At 35.8% G+C, this 21,267-nt stretch overlaps 2 long non-coding RNA genes and 1 other non-coding gene across 3 annotated transcripts in view; 1 reads left to right on the plus strand and 2 right to left on the minus strand.

Moving 5' to 3' along the window:
• Window positions 1-7,857, plus strand: part of LOC103094732 (uncharacterized) — an 85,357-nt gene extending 77,500 nt beyond the window's left edge. The window contains exons 3-5 of the long non-coding RNA XR_008916591.1: window positions 4,337-4,544; window positions 5,048-5,149; window positions 6,323-7,857. This is a non-coding gene — a long non-coding RNA (uncharacterized LOC103094732). The remainder of the gene's footprint in view (window positions 1-4,336; window positions 4,545-5,047; window positions 5,150-6,322) is intronic.
• The window catches only part of LOC103094538 (uncharacterized), a 117,834-nt gene that overhangs the window by 59,363 nt on the left and 37,204 nt on the right, over window positions 1-21,267 (minus strand). The gene's annotated exons all lie outside the window — the stretch shown is intronic.
• Window positions 10,487-10,593, minus strand: LOC130457718 (U6 spliceosomal RNA). The gene has a single exon (XR_008917003.1). It is a non-coding gene; the product is annotated as a U6 spliceosomal RNA (small nuclear RNA).

The raw sequence follows: 21,267 nt of genomic DNA on the forward strand, positions 1-21,267 counted from the left end.
TAAACTATAATAAAATCATAACAAAAATACTGAGTAGAATTTATTTTTGATGATATAAAAGGCATTAATGTATGATTAGAAACATGGAATATCCCAAGTCAAGAATCCAATTTGTGGATGACAAAAGGACAATAGCAAGGTGCAGAGTGAGTATAGATCCGATGCCATATATTACCAATGAAGACTTACATGAACCAAGTGTGATAAGTCACTTGGAGTGAAGAATTGCAATGATGATGAGAAATAAGGGAAAGCATTGTGAGTAGTTTACATTTCTGACACAGTTAAGTGATTGCCATCTGGGTTCCAGGAATAGGGTTATTTGTCTCCTAAAGGAGAAGATTGAGAAACTTGAAGAACGCCTCTCCAGGCTTCAGGTTATTAGGAACAATGAAGTGTTTCTAAAAGGGTACTACGTAGGTTGTGCAGTGGATAGCATGCTGCATTTGGAGTCAGGAAGACCTGAATTCAAATGTGGGTTCAGACACCTCCTAGCTGTGGAACTTTAGGCTAATCACTTAGCCTCTGCGTGCCTCAGTTTCCTTATCTATGAAATGATAAAAATAATAGCACCCTTCTCTTCTGGGCTTGTTGTAAGGATTGAATGAGATAATAATTGTCAAGTACTTAGCACAGTTCCTGGCACAAAATAAGCACTCTATAAATGTTAGCAGTTACTATAAAGGAATCAGAAGCTAGGAGTGTGAGGTGGAGGAGGGGAAAATTGACCTTTGTGAGGATAGTGGAAGTGGAAGAGTTTTGCTTAGAGGAGAAAGGGAAGGAAAAGGACACCTGTACAATTATAGCTTAAAAATAGTCTTGAGGCTCTTCCTGAAGAAGGGAGAGCCAGGTTCTCTGAGGAGGAAGAAATTGTTTATCTGCAGAAAAATGATATGGTAGAGGCACATAAGGAATTAGGCAAGAGGTCATCTTGTAATGGTAATAGGAAGAAGTTAAGAGATGGAGATGGTGATTGCCTTACTTGGACTATACTGAGACAGCTATTTGTCAACTTGATAACAATAAAGGAGAAGTCTCCTGCCTTCCCAGGACATGCATAGATTATCAATTTTCAAAGAATTAAAATATAAAATTAAAATGATATTGAGTAGAATTTATTTTTTGATGATATAAAAGGCATTAATGCATGATTGGAGAGACACAAAAGGGAGAACCTCCCAAGATGCACAAAAATATAATGACAATCCACATCATGCATGTACAAAAAACATTGCCAGAAAGGACCTAGAACACATCACCTATGATTTTGCAGTTTTGGTCAAGAAGCTGAATATTAACTGAGTATCAACACAGGTTGTGTTTTCCTCAGTTGGTGATTGAATGTAAGAGATTAAGAAGAGAAATCTGAATTTGAAAGTGAACAGTAAGATAAGATGGTGGTTTGTGAGATTGAAATTTTTACTTCTGGATCACAACTTAAAATATAGGGACGAGTGACCAGAGTAGTGTGGATACTTACTTCTTGAAAGGCTTCAAGCAGTAGCTTAATAACCATTTCCCAGTCATGTTAAAGTGGGAATCCCTTTTTCATATGGGTTGAACTAGTTAGAAGCAGAGGTCCCATCCAATGCACCAATTTGTGATTCTGTGTTAATTATCTCATCCAGTAGATGTGTACTCAGGAAAAGGAGAAGGGCTAGTTATGTAGTGAGAACAAAGAAAAACAGCTAGAAATTTAAGGTTCTTTTTTGGCATCCAAATAATGTCAAATTCCTAGTGGAAAGCCCCTGGAATTTTATGTAGTCCCCCAATCAGAATTGCTGGGAGAATACGAACAAAAATCCCATAGGATGAAAAGATTTTGATAATTTTGATTTTTTTTTTCTTCAGAGGACCATTTAGTGCAATGGAAAGAACCTTGGTTTTGGAGACAGAGGACCTGGGTTTCAACCTGGTTCTTGTATTTACAATCTCTAGGGTACTGGAAAGGGTTTTTCGTGTCTCTAAGTCTGAGTTTTCTCATCTGAAAAATAGGAGGGTGTTGAACCAGGTAACCTCTAAAATCCTTTCCACATTACCCTCTTATTCTAGACCCTTATACCCATATTGATCACATATTCAATGATTTATTGAAGTATTGATTCAGAAGGTACTTGGAGATGTTGCAGTAGCTTAGAGAAGCCATCATATAAATCAGTTGTCAATGATACATTTGCTTAAAAGTGTCCATTAATAGAATGACAGAGAAGAGTGGTTTCACAATGTATTATATCATTCCAAAAGGACTATCTCAGATGATTGAAAAACTGTTCGAAACTTATTAGGTAGTAATAAAAATGGAATTCGGTGGTCATTACTAGTATCAGGAATTTCTTTCTCAGGAAAAGAGATGATCAATTTACAAACTTCAGCAAATTTTAAGACTTTAAGGCATCCTATAAATATTATGATATCCCCAGTATTAAGATAGAGCTTTGAGAATGTTGTATCCATTGGAGAAGGAAGCAAGCATTTATTGAGCTTAGCCTGCTCTATGCTAAGTACTTTACAAATATTAGCTCATTTGATCCTCACACCAACCTTATGTTGTAGGTACTATTAATAGCTCAATTTCATAATTGAGGAGCCTGAGGTGTACAGAAGTTAAAGGACTTGACCACAGTCACACAGCTAGTAAGAATCTGAGGCTAGGTTTGAATATAGGTCTTCCTAGCTCCAGATGCAATGTGCTAGCCACAGTCTAATCAAGTCTAGATTTGCCACAGGAGAGAGATTGGAAAGACTATCATTTTAGCTTATTACCAGCAAATAATAAATACTATATATACTATGCATAATTGAATAAGCTTGGTTAGAGTATGAATAATACTTGGAAGATATAGTTCAGCTTCTATATTTAGTGGCTTGTAATATTAGGAACATAGGAAAATAATAGGATAACATATTTAAAACTGAGAGGGACCTTATAGACCATCTAATTCAACCCCTTTGCTGATGAGGAAACTGAGGCACAGGGAGAAAGTAAAATAGTATAGTTGTAAGCAAGTAGCTAGGTCCATGTTGGTGAACCTATGGCATATGTGCCAGAGGGGGATGATTTCGCCCCCTCTACCATGCCTGAGGACATTTATCACATCACCCACTCCTCTACCCAACAGCCGAATGGGAGTACTTTCTCCCTCTCCTATCTGGGGTAAGGAGGCAGTTCACATGCACCTGAAGGTCACAGTTTGGGCACTCGGTCTCTAAAAAGTTCACCATCACTGAGCTGAGTAATATAGTAGAATACCAAATCTTACCTCAGACACTTACTTGCTGTGTAACTCTGGGTAAGTCAAATGAGCTGGAGAAGGAAATGTCAAACACCTCAAGTAGCTTTGCTAAGAAAATTCCAATCTGAATCACAAAGAGTTGAATATGGCTGAAAAGCATGAACAATTACAAAGAGTGCTGAATTTGGAGTCAAAAGTCCTAGGCTGGAATCCTGGCACTGCTATTTATTAGCCGTGTGATCTTGGGTAAATAATTTACCTTCTCTGTGTCTTATTTTCTTCTTATGTAAAAAAGAAGTGAATAGATTAGATAGTGCATTAAGGCCCTTACTCTAATTCCCATGACATTTTTTTCTAAAAAATTAAGCCCCATCTTATTTTAATAGTCCATTTTATCAAGATAGCATATTAATCATTATTTTTTCCAGTATTTTCCCACTGAAAATAACTGAAGTTTCATCAGCATGAGCAAAATGAATTATTCCATTAAGTAGCTTCTTTACCCCTGTTCTGCTCTCTCAATGAAAAATCTTTTACTTCTCTGTATTAAAGATCTTTCTGTTCATCTCCACTTTGATCCCTCTTTCTGAGACCCTTTTCTATTTGCTCCCTTCTTTGTTTCTACCCTTCTAGTCCATGTTTTTTTCCTCTCCCACATCCTTTCTCTCACTGACTGTGATGAAATAAGTAAAAATCTTTTTCTTGTTAATTAAATTAAAAAAAAACTTTTAAAAATGCCTAACTTCTGTTTTAGAATTGATACAGGTATCAGTTTCAAGCCAAAAGAGTGGTAAGGGCTAGACCTTTGGGGTTAAGTGAGTGACTGGCTTAAGGACACACTGCTAGGTAATGTCTAAGGCTGTATTTGAACTCCAGTCCTCCTGACTCAATCTAATGAGCCACCTAGCTTTCTCCTCCTCTCTGTATCCTAAACATTTTGTAAAAGATTCTGTTAAGCAGAGCTACCTGTCTACAGTTGGAAGCTTCTTGAAGGCAGAAACTTTTTTATTTTTGTTTTTGTATCTTAGGCACCTAGCATAGGACCTTAAATAGAGGAGATATCTAACAAATTCTAATTGAACTGAATTGAACTAAATGTTAAGTTGCAGGTATGTGGAGCAACATTCTTCAAAGGAAGAAAGAACATGTAAATAAGATAAATTGAAGAGTAAGGTGGTATTTGAGAAGTCTTGGAGGAAAGAAGAATCATTGGTGACTCAGAAAACAAAAACTGAGAACCTGGAAGGCTAATAACTAGAGAAAGCCCAAATCTGAAAAAGGTCTGGAGAGATTCAACAAAACTGTGGGCAAGTAAGGAAACAAATACCAAAAAGCAAAGTTCCTCTCCAAAGTTGGACATAAGGGTCAGAGACTTCTTTCAAACCACAAAGCAGAGCAGTAGACTCACACACTGCTACTTGTAAGGGATGCTGTTCATGCTCAGTGACTATAAAAGCAGAAAGTATATCAAAGTTTTAGTGGACACCTAAAGATAAATCCCCCAAATGTGACATACCAAAGACTTTAATGATAGGAAAGCCCTGGGTGTACTTCGAGCCAATTCCCATTGGCTTATAGCCCTTGCTCAGGAAACCAGGGAAATTATCGGTATGCTATTCCCCAGTATATTAGAACTTACTCCCTACTTGAAAGCACACACAGTTCATAGCATTATAATAGAAAGCTTTATTACTAGGAGGAGAATAAAATAGAGGTCCTGAGGAAAAAACTATTCTTTGTGAGGAGGGAAATAAATCTCCAGATTTATTAAGAGTCATGAATATGAGTTTTGCTGAATAAGCTTCATCTTCTAGGACTTGACTTCCCCTGGACAAAGGAAAGGAACCTGAGCCTGATGAGTACATGTGAAAGTAGCACATATAGGATCTCTCTCCCAACCTGTATTGTACAGGCAGGTGAGGTTGTTGTCCTTGTCATTCAATTGTTTCAGTTGTCTGACTCTCTGTGACTTGTTTTTCTAAGTCATTCTCATTACATGTTTCATTGAATGTCTCATTCTTTAGTCTTATTAATATCAGTTCATGTTGTAAACTTAATAAACAAATGTATTAGTTTCTTATCGAATAGAAGGATTTAATAAAGAAGCAGGATTAATGATAAACATATAAAAAGAAGGAAAATAACATTGATGAATCACTTAAAAGTACAAAAACAGAGCAAAGGAAAATGCAGAATGGTACCCAGATAAGCAAAGCATAGTTGGAACTACCATGTTATATTTGAAATATATGTTTCTAAAGCTATATGTAATCAAGATTTACAATCTCATATGTGGTCCTCTTTTTTCTGTTCTTTGAATATAGAAATGCTCATGTTTGTTAATGTTTATCAAGTTCAATAGTAATAAAAGAGAAAAATTAAAAAAAATCTATCAGATACTACATGGTTCTATAATGAAGTGTGGTACTACATAACTTTCCTGTACCATTCAACAATCATTAATTTAGTGCTTACTATGCATAGTAAGAGTAAGATTGGGAAGTAGGTAAGTCCAAGAAATATTCTATATTAATGTTCTAAGAACTATAGCTTTTTTTACATTTTTTTGTATTTCACACCACAGTCATTTCTTTTGTCCCTCTCTGAATAGAATCTTAGTTCACAACAAAGAACATCTCAACAAAACCAACATAGAGATTTTGTCTGATTGAATGTGATGTTTCTCATTCAAACTTCCCTACTTCTCTACAGAAAAGATGGAGGCATGTTTTATCTTTCCCATGGGACCAAATATTGATCATTAGACCTACTTTCAATCCAATTGCCTTTTCTTATTTTTCATTTGCTTTATTATATTATATATTGCTCTATAGTTTCTGTTCACTGCATCTGTTTGAACAAATTTTCCTGCATTTTTCTGAATTGGTTTTATTTGTTCTTCACTAGAACGCAGTAATATTTCATGACCCTTATATATTGTTTTTTTATCCAACTCCCAAACTCCCAAATAATGGGTATCCACTTTGTAGATACTTGCTACCATAAAATTCTGATATAATATTTTGTTATTTGCTGAATTTTTCTTTGTCTTTAACTGCTGTTTTACTATTTTTTTTTTTAATTTTAAGGTCTTCAGACTTTTTCGATATCCTATCCTCACAGGACTGTGCTAATCTGCATGGATGTTTTAAAATGATTGTAAACAAGCATAATGGCAAGAACACTGGCAAATACACTGCTTTAGTCCTCTTCAATCTGTCGACTGCTTTATAGGACCAGTTCCACAAACAAATCAATGACACTCTGCCTGCTCTGCCAGATGTTTTGTAATAGATCTTGGTTACATCACCATTCAGGATCTTACACCCCAAATTTAATACTAAACCTACAATGAAGACAAGTCTCATCTCTCAAAAGTATTAAATCTGTTGTATTTCTTATATTATATAAACATTTTAATTCCTGGATGCATTTCCTTTTCTGTCACAATATAATTCATAAAAGCATAATGTTGGCTGTTTATAATTTTATCCACAGAGGGAAAGGGGTGAGTTAGAGTTGCCAAAACAAAAATTACTGTTACTTTTCAGTTAGAAGATAATTGGCAAGAGGCCTAAAACTTTCACAAGTATCTGCAATGGAGCCATGTGAAATTTCAAAACTTGGCATTAAACAGAGTGCAGGAAATTGTTTCTCAGACTCACAAATCCCAAGATCCAAAATAATATTAAAATATGAACATCACTAAAATATTCCTAGGAGTATGATAAGAGTTGACATTTCTATTACATTTGCCTAATAATAGACTAGAGAGGTTATACAGTACAGTGTCTAGAGAGCCGGCCTTGAATCAGGAAGACCAAAGTTCAAATTTGACACATATTAGTAGTGTGAACAGAAGAATCCATTTAACCCTTCAATGTCCCTAAGAAATTCTCTAAGACTAAAGTACTTGGAACAGGTTAAAGTTTCTGTTCCAATCAGCTTTGGAATCAGGTCTATGAGTGACTGCTGCACATCCATTAGCACAGATATAATAATAAGATAGAGACCCAATCTCAAAAAAAAAAAAGATTGTAAAGTATCTATTACTTGCTAATTTCTATCAGCAAAGTGAATTTCCAAAGCAGAAGTTCCTTACTCTGATAAAATCACATGCTTGAACTGAAAGGAAAATAAACAAATTATAAATGAATCTGGAGAGCGTTTTAAATATGAAACAGGCTGGCAATCCATAGACTTTATATGTTGTGTCTTTGGGAACCAATTTTCAAAAATTCTTATATTTTGGAAAAAAGACTTGCTTTTACATGAGGTCTGAATAAAGACAAAGCTTTTTCCCTAAGTGCTTCGTGAATCAGCGGAACTAGCCATTACAAATCTAGATTAGTCCTCAGCAGTGCTCAGTGATCATTCTCTCACTATCAAAAAATGCAGCTAGGTGGCATAGGTCGAGAGAGCTTGATTTAGAGTCAGGAAGAAGCCAGAATCCTGTTTTAAACACTGGGTACCTGCAAGAGCCTCAGCAAATCATGTAATCACTCTTAGTCTTAGTTTTTTGCATGTATGTAGCGGCAGTTACCTTACTAAGTTGATGGGAGGATCAAATGAGACTGATGTCTACAAAGAAATTTGCAAACCCTAAAGTGCTATATAAATTTATCTTATTATTATATTCCCACACCAAATGTCCATTTTTTGCCCTCTCCTCTTACCACTAACTTCATCTAGACTTTTTCTATACACACACACACACACACACACACACACACACACACACACACACACAAAGAAGATAACATATCCAAAGCCACTAAGAAAATTGATACAAGACAACATGAACTCCTGAAGCATCACTCCTTCTTATTTCAAATCTTCTCAGTATCATCATCTTCTCTTACCTTCTCGCCTCTAATCACAAAAGAGATATTCCCGTCCAAACTGCATTACCTTTTATCCCATTCTTTCCACTCTTCTCTAGGAGTCACTCTACTCAGCAGCAATCTTTCCTCAAGCTTGATTCTTTTTCCATTTTCTTGCAAATATACCCATGTATTATTGGTCATAAAAAACAAACAAAAATACTCTTCCTTTGACTCACCTAACCCAAATGTCATATGATTCCTTTCATTGATAAATTTCTTGAATAAGTTGCCTACACCTAATGTTTTAACTCTCTCCTTAACTACTCTCTCCTGGTAATCCTGCAACCTCATTCCTTACTCTTTTGAAATGGTGCTCTAAAAGGTATCTGACAAACCAAAATCAAACCCAATGACTTAGCCCTGTACCAAGTCTCTTTGTCCTTCATGAAGCATTTGGCACTGTTGACTATCTCCTTTGATTTGTATTCCCTCAACCTCAGAGATAGTACATTTTCCTGGTTTTCCTTTTGTCTCTCTAACTTTTCTTTGTTTTGGTTCCTAATCTTTGGATCACTTATTTGGGTATTCTCCAAGAATCTTCCATTGCTTAAAACTCTTCTTTTTTTCCCCTCAGAAATTTCATTTATTCTCATGATTTTAACTTCTTGTAAGTGATTCTCAACTCTACACCTCAAGTTCTGACTTATCTTTTGAAATCTAGACTGGCACTTCTAGAATATGGCCACCTGGTTTTTGCCCTGGCCTCTCAAACTTGACATATTCCTAAGCAAGCTCAGTTTCCTTCCCCTTAAGCCCTGTTCATCTATGTCACTAATATCTCTGGAATAAACTTTCCCCGTAAGTTCTTATGTCCATAACTCTGAGATTATGATTTGATCTTCCTTCTTCCATATATATCTTATGACTCTCTTACATTACCATTGAACTGAGAGCAAGCTGAACTTTCCAACCAACCATAGCCCATCAATTTAGACATGAGTCTAAAACTGATTTTGTGTCCATCATTTTCTTTCTATTCCATTTATAAACACCTTAGTATAGGTCCTCATCACTACCTGATGGTATCAATTTCTTTACAAGTCTTACCTTCACCATACTATCTCTATTGCAATATTATTCAGAGGATGAATTAGAAATGATTTACAAAGAAATTTGAACACGTTACTCCTGTGATGAAAATCTTCTGAGATTGCCTATTATCTCCTGAATTTTGGTCTCCATTGCTTGACACCTAAGCTATTTCATTTATTAAGGCCATCTACAACTTGATTTTTTCCTATTTTTTCAGGTTTAACTTATTTGAAATCAATTTCTTGATCTCTATGTATGTGCAAAATTGATAAATTTGTTAGCTGAAAAATTGCAGTCTCCTAGCCTTTTTTTCACATCTAGAATTTCATTTTTTACCCATTTGTTGAATGCCTATCCCTTCTTTAAAATGTCATTCAAAGGATATGTCCCCCAAGAAACTTCTGATCCTTCTGATAGGTAGTGAATTTCTTGCTAGGACCTCATAGTATACTCTGTTTTTTAACTTTTGAATGTGGTTTGTCATTTAGAATTATAAATAAGACCTATATGTTTCTTTTTCCTCTGCTAGATTATAAGTCCCCTGAAAAGAGAGGACATCTCATCTTAATTTCTTTTTCTCCCCCAGGCCTGGCATAATACTCTGTAAAGAGTAAGTACTTGATAAAGTGTTTTCTCTCTTCTTATTTAGAAATCCTAGGTATCCTAGGCTCTGTGGCTATTTTATTTTTTCAATGCTGATTCTGTTAAGTATGACTCAAGTACCTAATTTAGGACATGTTCTATTTATTTGTCATTCAAAATCCATAAATCAAATTACAAAAATTTAAATTTAGACAGAATAACAAAAGTATTTCCAATTACTGAAATAGAACACTGAAAAAAACCTGAATTCAAATCCAGCTTGAGATGCTTATAAGCTGGATGACCCTGGGCAAGTTATTTACTTTTTCTATGACTTAATTCCATCTATAAAACAGGGATTATAATAGAACATACTTTCCAGGGTGTTGTTTAAAGGATAAAATAATATAATTGTAAAGTTCTTTGCAAATTTTAAAGCACAATATAAACTATCTTCTTGTACTTATTCTTTTCTTCTCTTTCTCCTCCTCCTCCCCTTCTCCTTCTCCTCCTCCTCATTCTCCTCTTTCTTCTCGTTCCCTTCTTCCATCTCCTTGATCTCCTTTTCCTCTTCTTTTTCTTGTTTTTCCTTCTTTGTCTCCTCCTCCTTGATGATCTTGAGTCTATTATAGTTAATTATCTATTCACCTTAATTATATTTGTATTCAAATGGAAAATAAAATCTTTTAGAGCATCATAGAAACTCAGAACTTAGAGACAATTAAGTCTGACCAGCATCTGAATAAGAATCTTGTCTATCACTAAATCTTCATGAATTTTTATGTCATCTTTGAACACAGGTCATGCTGATCTTGTCTGTATATTTCCAATTTTAGTATGCGTGCTGCTAAAGTGAACACTCTATTACTAAATCAAGTAGCATTTATTGAATGTCTATTACGTTTGTGCTAGGTTCCCTGATAGGTTCAGAGGATACAAAAACAATGAATGAAATTATTTCCATTTTCAAGGACCTTATAGATCTGACAAGTGATAAGACAGACTCATTTTGGAGAGTTCTAGTTACAGGAAACCACTCTCCCCTGAGGTGGCCCATTCTACTTCTGGATAGTTCCTTCTATTAGTAATAGTCAAATAGTTAATCAGTCTGTTAACTCCCAGGAATCAGAAAAACTGAGGTGTATGTAAATGACTTTGTTGTCACAGTCTCATTTTTATCAGTAAAGTTCTCTCCTGTCCCCAAGGAAGCCTTTAATTGACTGGTACAAAAGGTGTTAATTCCCAATAATTTGTCTATTAATAATGGTAACCAATCATTCAGTACTGTAGTCAATCCCCAGAAAACTTATTCTCAAGAAGGTGAGGATGGCCCTAATCAAAAGTCATTTGTTAAATGCCCACCCTGTCTTCTCCTGCTTTAAATTCCAAACCAATCAACTTAACTTGGACCAAAAATACAAAGCAAAGTTTTGCTGCCCTGTAAGCACATCATATTGCTCAGAACATAGATCTTAGATGGGAAAGGTCCTCAGAGACTATCCACTGCAATGACTTCATTTTACAGATGATGAAACCTGAGGTCTAGTGAAGTTAATTGACTTGTCCAAGGTCACACAGATACTATATATCAGAAGTAGGATTTGAATTCTTTGATTCCACAGCTAATTCTCTTTCCACTCTATCCAATTCTCTTCCTCATTAACTCCTCTTCAGAGAAAACTTCCTAGGAACATAGTCATGACATTAAGTAGTCTAGGAAACTCACCTGGGTCTGATCTTCATTCTGCAAATAATTAAATCTGCCCCAATGAACCACAATTGCACCAGTAAAATAATTCACTGGCAGGAGAAATGGTCTCTCCTTTATATATGCTTTAATACGTTAAGGTTTCATAAGTACAGTTATTTATATAGTTAAGTTATTAAGTTGATGTAAAGATTCCATCAGTGGAATTATTTCCTCCATACTCAAAGATTGTTACAATTCCTCTGTGACACAAGTCTTTAATGATTACCATGGCTTAAAATTCCTTCATTCTGGCTATTTTGGTCTTCCAATCAATCAATAAACACTTATTAAGTACCTATTATGTGTCAGGCACTGTGCTGAGCATTGGAGATACAAAAAGAGGCAAAAGACAGTTCAGGTCTTGGAACAGTTTTCACCACTAAATAGACAATTAAAATTTAAATATAGTCTACAAATTTTTTCCAACTTGTCAGAACCTTCTAAAGCGTGTGCTCTATTGGGATTGTAGTCTTGTTGGCATTGTGTCACCTTTATAGTGTGGTATCAAAATAAGACCTTAGTGGAGGTTTCTTGATGTAGCTGCAGCTAAACATTGCCTTCACCTGGTACAATTGTTCATCATGCATCAACTTGTTTCTGAGCATCTCCACTGGTCTTTCTCAGTTGGAGTAGAACATTGTGAAGCCCTTCCTGACCTTTTAAGCCTACCATGATCCCTCACTCCCTCCTCGGTACTCTTTTGTCCTATATCATCTAATTCACATAACTGAATTCTGAGTTTCAAACCACTTTTTACATCATGCTATTTTGGAACATCCAGTTTTCTTTAGGAAGAAGGTCCAGTCTTTAATGCTGAATGTAAAAATTGGGAATGGCAGTGTGAATCAGTAGCAGAAAGAGCACTGAATTTAGAATGGGGACCTGAATTCAAATCTTGTTTTTAACATTTGCTTCCTGGGTAACTTTGGGTAAGTGACTTCGCTTCTTTGTCCTTCAACCTCCTTATCAGTAAAAGTAGAGGCTGTGTGAGATGAAGTCCAAGGTCTCTTCTAGTCTCAAAGTCTATGGATGTATAAAGTCTGAGCAAGGGGGCAGCATGACATTGAAAGGGGAGGAGTGGGTGTGATGGGAGTAAGGGAACTAGAGATTCAAGGATGAAAGGAGAAGTACATACAAGAGGCAGATAGCTGGCATATTGGATAGAGTACCAGGCCTGGAGTTGGGAGGACTTGAGTTCAAATCTGGCCTCAGATGCTTCCTAGCTGTTTGATCCCTAGAAAGTCACTTAAAGCTGTTTGCTTCAGTTTTCTCATCTGTAAAATCAGCTGGAAAAGGAATAGTATCTTTGCCAAGAAAATCTTAAATGGGTTCATAAAGAGTTGAATATGACTGAAACAAGTAAACAACAAAAATATACACTACCATATTCCTTAAATCCTTACTATGATCCAGGTACTGTGCTAAACACTGGAGATAAAAAAGACAAAAATGAGTTATTTTCCTCAGCAAGTTAAAAATGGCTGCCAATGTGATGATATTAGCCTAATTTTACCCTTTGCTAAGAAGTTCCCTTTCCAAAAGAGATCTAAGGAGAAGGGGGAAACAAATAACTCTTGTCATAGAATATTAGAGCATGAAGGGGCCTTTGAGGTCGTCTTGTCCTATCCTCCTTCTTTACAGATGAAGAAAACAGAGGGACAGAGGGGTTTGGTGAGTTGCCCACAGTCACATAGTCAGGACCAGAAACAAAGCTCAAACTTAGCTCTCCTCCCTTCCAGGCCAGTGCTTTTCCATCCATGCTGTTTCCTTGAATTCTCTCTTCAATCCAGAGTGTGCTCAAGTGAGACGATATCTCACGTTGCTGGCAACACTGCTTCAAAAGCCAGCTGAGCTGGCAGTGTCCAGTGGTAGCAACTGTTTCAGAGCTGAGGGAATTGTGGGCTGTGTGTAAATACTGGCCCCTCTCCAACCTCCAGTCCCACCCCTGCCTAAGCTGAACTAAAGGGCGAGGACCCAAGTGGAGCTGGCCCCAAACATCAAGAAATACTACTCACTGAATCATAGATTTAGAGTGGGAAGGAGTTTTCTAGATTTTTTAGTCAATCCCCCACATTGTAGGTTTAAAAAAATGGAAACCCTCAGAAGTTAAATTATTGTCCAATATTATGTGGGAAGTTCAGGCAGTGTTTCTGACTCCAAAGCCAGTGTTCGTTCCCCCTGTAGCATGATTTAGACTCAGTAGACAAGCATATATGTCTCCATGTAGATTGACTGATTTGATCATATCATAAGACTGTGTAAAATCCAGTAGAATATAGTGAAGAAGGAGCCCCGTCTGGAGTCAGAGAACCTCAGTTCACGTTTTACTTCTATTGCTTACTACCTATATGACTTTTGAGAGGTTGAACTAAATAGCCTCTGAGATCCATTTTAGCTCTAGAAAATATGAACCAATGATCCTTGAGATCTCAGTGTCTATTATTTATTTTTGTCTTTGTATGCCAAGTACTAGCATAGTACTTAGAACACTGCAGGTGTTTAATAAATGCTTATTAAAAGACATAAGTAATAAATGTCTCAATTGTAAGAAAGTCTCTCATTTAAGGACAAGATGTCATTCACTACCAAACTAAAATAAGCAGCAGAAAAACTGTCCTTTTGGTTTGGGTTTTATCTGAGTATTCTCTTACAACAGTGAACAATATAAAATATGTTTTGCATGATAATACATGTATAAGCCTGATTAAATTGATTATCATCTCTGGGAGGGAGGTGGGAGCGAAACAATATGGATTCTATAATTTCAGAAAATATATGTTGAAAATTGTTATTATATGTAATTGGGAAAATAAAATATTTTTTTTTAAAAGGAAGAAGAGCTATCTTTTTGTGGAAGAATCCCTCTCTACCTTAAGTCTGAATTAGCTAACAGTGGAAGTGGCTTTCAGAGAACAGCATGTGTGAAGCTTTGCAATTATGCTGGGACTCTTCCCCTTCCCAGCATTTTCTGCTTTATGGCAACTTTTATTTAAGGTTTGTGAACATGGATTATCTGCCGGCTTTATGAAGATAACAATGGAATGAAACAGATTATTTCTCAATTGCTACATTCTCTCTACCTAGGAAATACAGTTCTTATAAATATTAAAATCAAAAGGCACTTTGCACTATAATACAATCAAGTTCTGTGAAGAGCCTTTGAAATTAAGTGCCTATTTTTAATGCCTGCATATATTTCTAAGAATAGCAAATCGTGATTCTAAAATGATAGGGCACACAAGTATGTGTACTGTTTACATTCTGCAAACTAATAAAGGGTTCCATTACATCTTAACCCTGAGAGAAAGGCCAGGATGGGTGACCGTGGTCATATTACATTACAGCTGCATAATAAGCCTTCTGTCAGCTGTTTCCATCTCTCTCTCTCTCTCTCTCTCTCTCCTCTCTCTCTCTCTCTCTCTCTCTCTCTCTCTCTCTCTCTCTTCTCCTCTCTCTCCTCTCTCTCTCTCTCTCTCTCCTCTCTCTCTCTCTCTCTCCCTCTCTCTCTCTCCCTCTCTCTCTCTCTCTCTCCCTCTCCCTCTCTCTCTCTCTCTCCCTCTCTCTCTCCCTCTCCCTCTCCCTCTCTCTCTCCCTCTCTCTCTCCCTCTCTCTCTCCCTCTCTCACACTCTCTCTCTCTCTCTCTCTCTCTCTCCCTCTCTCTCTCTCTCTCTCCCTCTCCCTCTCCCTCTCTCTCTCCCTCTCTCTCCCTCTCTCTCTCCCTCTCTCACACTCTCTCTCTCTCTCTCTCTCTCTCTCTCTCTCTCTCTCTCTCTCTCTCTCTCTCTCTCTCTCTCTCTCTCACACACACACACACACACACACACACACACACACAGAGCCTATCTACTTAATATACTGTTAAGCACATTTTCTAAAACAAAATGAAAATCTATTCAAACACAGAACAGATGTGAATAAAAAGAAGAGAGTAGTTTAAAAATATTTCTTTTGCTATCAGCAATTATTTAGCTCCATGAATGGCAATAGGCTATTGAGACTGAATCTCAATAAGGCCAGTTTTGTTACTATGGAAGTCAGAATAATAGCCAGTTTCTCATTTTTTCCCTACCCATGAGATTACTCCCTGAAAATCCATTATGCTTTGCAAACTATAGTTGAAAAGAAAGCATCAATTTAAAATGTTAAATAGTTGGGATGGATCAGGAAATTATTTTGTTCCATATATCTAACATATATTGCCAACGGAAAAACTGCCTTTGAAGTTGATTTTTCAGCTATTTGTTCTTTCAGATACATTCAAGGTCTGTAAATAACTCTATTCCTCTGATTACTGATGTCATAATTCACCACTAGAAAACCTTCATTTTGGCACTTTACAATGAAGTTGTAACAAGAGTGGCTAGAATGAAGGGTTTTGACTAGAAGATTCATTCATTCATTCCACAAGCTTTTATTAAGCAACCTTAGGCAATGTGCTGGACACTGGAATTAAAAAGACAAAAATGAAGGACAAAAAATGAAATTTTCTACCCTCAAGTAGCCTGTGTTCAGGTGGTAGAGCAGATAAAGGAATCAACTTGGAGTCAGGAATATGAGTTTGAAACAAGTCTCAGTCACTTAATTACTGTGTGACCTTGGGCAAGTCATTTAATCTCAATTTCCTCATCTGTAAAATGGGGATAATAAATAACATCTAAATTATAAACTTATTGTTAAGTTCAAATGCTATAAAATATAAAATGCTTTTCTAACCTTAAAGTGCTCTATTGAAGTTAGCTACTGTAAAATGATCTTTAACATCCTTCTACCTGTGACATTCTGTGAAAATTGTTTTTCTTGAAAAGATGCCATTTTCATTAAACAGGATAATAACCCACTAAATAATTAACCCCTTCCTCATCTCCCTTGTTCTGATCCATCCCTCATATTTCTAAATAGTTCTTTTAAAGCATAGAATGATGTTTATTGCAGTTTAAAATATATATGTATATTACCAATTGCATGTTATAACAAATTTCCACACACATTTTCCTAAGTTTATGATTGAATTTATCTCCCTGCATCCCTTCCCTTCTCCCTTATGCTCCTGGCAGGCAATTTGATCTGGGTTATACATGTATAATAATACAACATATATTTCCATATTGTTGGTTTTTACAAGTGAATAATCTTATAAAACTAAACCCCTCAAATATAAACTCAAATAAACAACTGAAAAACCATATGCTTTCTTCTTTATTGTGACTCTAAGAATTCTTTCTCTGGAGGTAGATAGCATTTTTTGGCATAAGTCCCTCAGAATTTTCCTGGATCATTATATTGCTGATCATTCCACAATATTGCTGTTACTGTGTACAATGTTTTCCTGGTTCTGCTTATTTCACTCTGCATCAGTCAATAAAGGTCTTATCAGCTCTTTCTAAAATCATCTTATGTATTATGTCTTACAACACAATAATATTCCATCATCATCATCGTCATCATATACCACAATTTGTTCAACCATTCCCCAATGGATGGACACCCTTCAATTTCCAATTCTTTGCCACCACAAAAAGAGAATTTATAAATATTTTTGTAAAAGCATGTCCTTTCTCATTATATTCCATTATTTTCTAAGAAGATTTTTTGATAGACATTTCCAAAAGAAAAATATTTTTGAGAGGAATGGTATCATTCCACTAAAAATATCCATTCAGTTTGGTGCCTATATGGTCAAAGCCACACAATAGTGTGATAAGATAAGAGAGTAGAAAAGGGAAAGAAACTAATAAATAAAAACAGGTGAGACATATATATATATATATATACATATATATATATATCATCTTTAGTGGGAAGAGGGGAAGAAGGTATTTTAACCTACCAAACAAATATATTTTTAAAAAGAAAAGGGAATGTATGTTGCTAATGGATCCCCTGAAAAATGAAATCTTCTGTTTTCAGTTATTTGGAAAGAAATAAAATATAATTCTTATGGAAAGTTTGGGTTATAGAAAGATTAGAGCTCATACTATTGTCTGAACTCCTCTGAATGATATTTCCCATTGATTTCAGCCTCTATCACTTGAAAAAGCAAATACTGTATTACTACTACATACATCTCTGAGAGGCAATGTAACCTAGTAGGAAATAGAGAATTGGCCTAGAAACCAAGAAGACCTGGCTTCAAATGCTGCCTCAGGGACTTTCTCTCTCTCTCTCTCTCTCTCTCTCTCTCTCTCTCTCTCTCTCTCTCTCTCTCTCTCTCTCTCTCTCTCTCTCTCTCTCTCTCTCTCTCTCTCATCCTGCAAAATGACCTAACTTCTCAGTGTTCCATGCTAATCTCTAAGAATATCTATGATAAAGAAGCTGCTACCTTGAACAAACTGAGAATCTTCTCATCTGGGAGTTTCCTGTCCTTCTACACCCATCAGAAATTGGGGGTATTTTTATGGTTGGTTTGTTGAATGCAATGCTTAATATACATAGTTTCTGAGATATTTTCTTGATTCAGGAAGGAGAAAATAATGTGGTAATCAAAGCAATACCTCAGACATGTATGTAAGGAATGTTAAAGGATAATTTGTCTTACTGATTGGCTAAGAATAAGTGGTGGGTTTTAATCAACTAAGCAAGAAACATTTATTAAAATTGTATCCATTTTTATAATTTATAAATTATATATTTATAATATATAACTTTAAAATTTTTTTATTTTATCAATTTTATTTTAAAATTATTACTCTAGGGGCAGTTAGCTCAATGGAGAGGGAGTCAGGGCTAGAGATAGGAGGCCTTGAGTTCAAAACTAGGTTCAGATACTTCCTAGTCATGTCACTCTGGACAAATCTCTTCACCCCATTTGCCTAACCCATAACACTCTATCTTGGAACTAATACTTAGTATTAATTCTAAGGCAGAAGGTAAGATGTTTTATTTTTAAGCTTATTATGTGCCAAGCACTATTCAAAATACCAGAGATAAAAAGAGAAGAAAGTTTAAAAAATTAACTCTTTCCCTTTTGCAACTTATATTCAAATAAGTGTGTGGGTGGGTAGAACAACATATACTTATCAAGGGTTTATACAACAATGTTTTTCAAAAGTACCTACAGGATAATTGAGAGATGAAGGTCCTAGAAGCTGGAGGACTGCAGATGATGACAATTAAAGCCAAGTATGGTGGCAAACTCTTGTAATGCCAAATCCTGGGAAGACTGAGACTGACAGATCTCTTGAGAGTTCTGATCCTCAGTGGGTTATGGTCAGGTGGTTGTACCAAATCCAGCATCAAAATGGTTAACCCCTGGGGGAGGAGGACATCACATTGCCTAAGAAAGGATAAAATGGTATAAGCTGGAAACTGAGTAAGTTCTTGTGTGGATCAACATTGGGATGGGGTCATGAATGACCCCTTTATTTCCAGCCTGGGAAAAATAGGGAGACTCAAAACTTTTTTTAAGTGATGCTTGAAATGAACCTCAAAGGTAGCCAAACTTTCTAACAGGTAAAGCTGAGAAGGGAGAGCATTCCAGGAATGAGAGATAGCTGGTACAAAGGAACAGAGATAGGAAACTAAGCCTTATCACGTGTGAGGAATAGCTAGAAGCCTGGCATGACTGGACCGTAATGGAAGAATTATATATATATATATATATATATATATATATAATTCTTCATATATATATATTTATGAAGACCAAGAAGGGATCAAGTTGTGAAAAATGCACATGTCATAGGAGAAGTTTGATCCTAGAAGTAATAGGGAGGCACTGGAATTAAGTGACAAGGGTGACATATATAGACCTGAAATCTAGGGAAATAACTGTGGCAGCTGTGTGGAGGAAGGATTAGAGTGGGGAAAATTCAAGGCAGAGAGTCTAATCAAGAGACTATTATAATAGTTTAGAGGATGTTGGTGGCTGTGTGGGTAGGCAGAAAGGGAGGTATCTGAGAGATGTTATGGTAATAGAATGAGATCTGATAACTGATTGAATATGTGCAACGAGAGTGACAAGTCAAGAATAGCATCTACTTTGTGAATTGAAGCAACTAGAAGAATGTTTGTACCCTCAACAGAAACAGAGAAATTAGAAAGAGATTTACCAATGGACTAAGCCCAGGATCATGGAAGCTGGGTGCAGTCAACATCAATGTACAAGGCCATGACAAAGAGAAATGTCATTTGAGGGACATCGAGAACACATATGTAGATCAAAGGAGGTCCAGGAAAACACAAATGACTCCTTGAATCTAGTGTGCATGAGAAGTCTAAGTTGGTAAAATGGCGAATTTTTGTAATATGAACATTGGTGTCTTCATTTCAGTTTGGTTTAAGAAATGTTTATTATGCATCTACTAGGTACTAGGTATTATATATATCCTAGTATAATAAAAATGTGAAGAAATAAATGTGACAGTTACTATCCTCAAAGAGTAGTAGCATTCAGTAATTTTTTAAATTTTGTTTTTATTGTGCACAATAACTTCCATATTGGTTACTGTTGTAAGCACATTCATACATTACCAAAACCCCAAAATAAAACCATAAATACACTGATGTGGAAGATAGTATGCTTTGATCTGAATCCTTTCAATTCTAAGAGTTCTTTCTCTGGAGGTAAGCATCCAGGAATTTTATTGGATATAGAATATGCATTCCTCAAGTAAATTTAGCAGAAGTCTCATATGACTATGGAACACCTTATGACTCCAATCACAGTTCTGGGTATTTCATGAATTTATATATTATATATCTATATATATATGCATATATATATTCACACACAAAATAGTTTGATCTCCTATCCAGTTTTTCTACCCATAATCCAGTCAGAAGTCTAATAGCTAAGAATTTAATTGGGACAGAACAGCAAAATAAATAACAGAAAAAAATCAAGCAATAGTATTTTTCTCAGCTCAACTTTCCATATATGAAGCAATGTATTCCCCCTACAAATTCTCACATGGGTGAAGAAGAAGATTTCTGAGCAAATATTTATTTAGCACTAGTAATATACATGTAGCTTGTATATGTTAGAGGCAGGACTTGAATTCAAGTTATCTTGACTTTAAAGTGGGCTCATATAAAATTATATTCAAACTTGATTTCTTATTGATAAATAAAATCTTAATTAACTTTATTGCATATGTGGTTGGTAGGAAAGATGGAATGGACTATAGATTTAAATTAGTTTTAAAATGCCAGTGATGATTGACAGAAAGGATATCTATAAGAAGTACTAGATAAAAATCATTTGAGCAAAGTGAAGCAGTTATCCAGGAGACTGATTCCAACTTAGGACTTGTTCCTCGTTGGGACAGGTCTCAAAGTGAATATTATCTCTATTGGAAGTCATGCATTTGGCAGGGTCCTGGCAACACAGAAAGTAATAGGGTTTCTGACTATTGTTATGAACTTGTGCTAAGAGATAAAGACTGGTCTCAGAAGGCCTTATGACTAAATGACTAAACCTATGCAGAGATCACAACTGGTATAATCAGTGTTCCAAATGCTAGTATTTTCTGTAGCCTGTTCCATAAAGAAAGATGCTCAAAATGTGCCCAAGAGAGATACATGTGGAATTCTGGATGGGAGGAATACCAGCAGAGCACTATAGTGTTTAAATATGCTCTGTGTCTTTCCAAATGAAGTGGTTACATTTGCTCCTTTATTGTCTCCACCATCCAGTTGTATTGATTTCACTCTTATAATAAGAAAAAGCTGATGATACCCAATTTTTTATTAGTTTATTATTACTTCTCATTTTCTCAATCCTCATTGCCCTTATGGCATTTAGAAAATACCCAATGAACTGGAGTCACTGTTTCCCCATGACAA

Source organism: Monodelphis domestica, chromosome 2 (assembly GCF_027887165.1).
Source record: "Monodelphis domestica isolate mMonDom1 chromosome 2, mMonDom1.pri, whole genome shotgun sequence".
Taxonomy (NCBI): Eukaryota; Metazoa; Chordata; class Mammalia; order Didelphimorphia; family Didelphidae; genus Monodelphis; species Monodelphis domestica.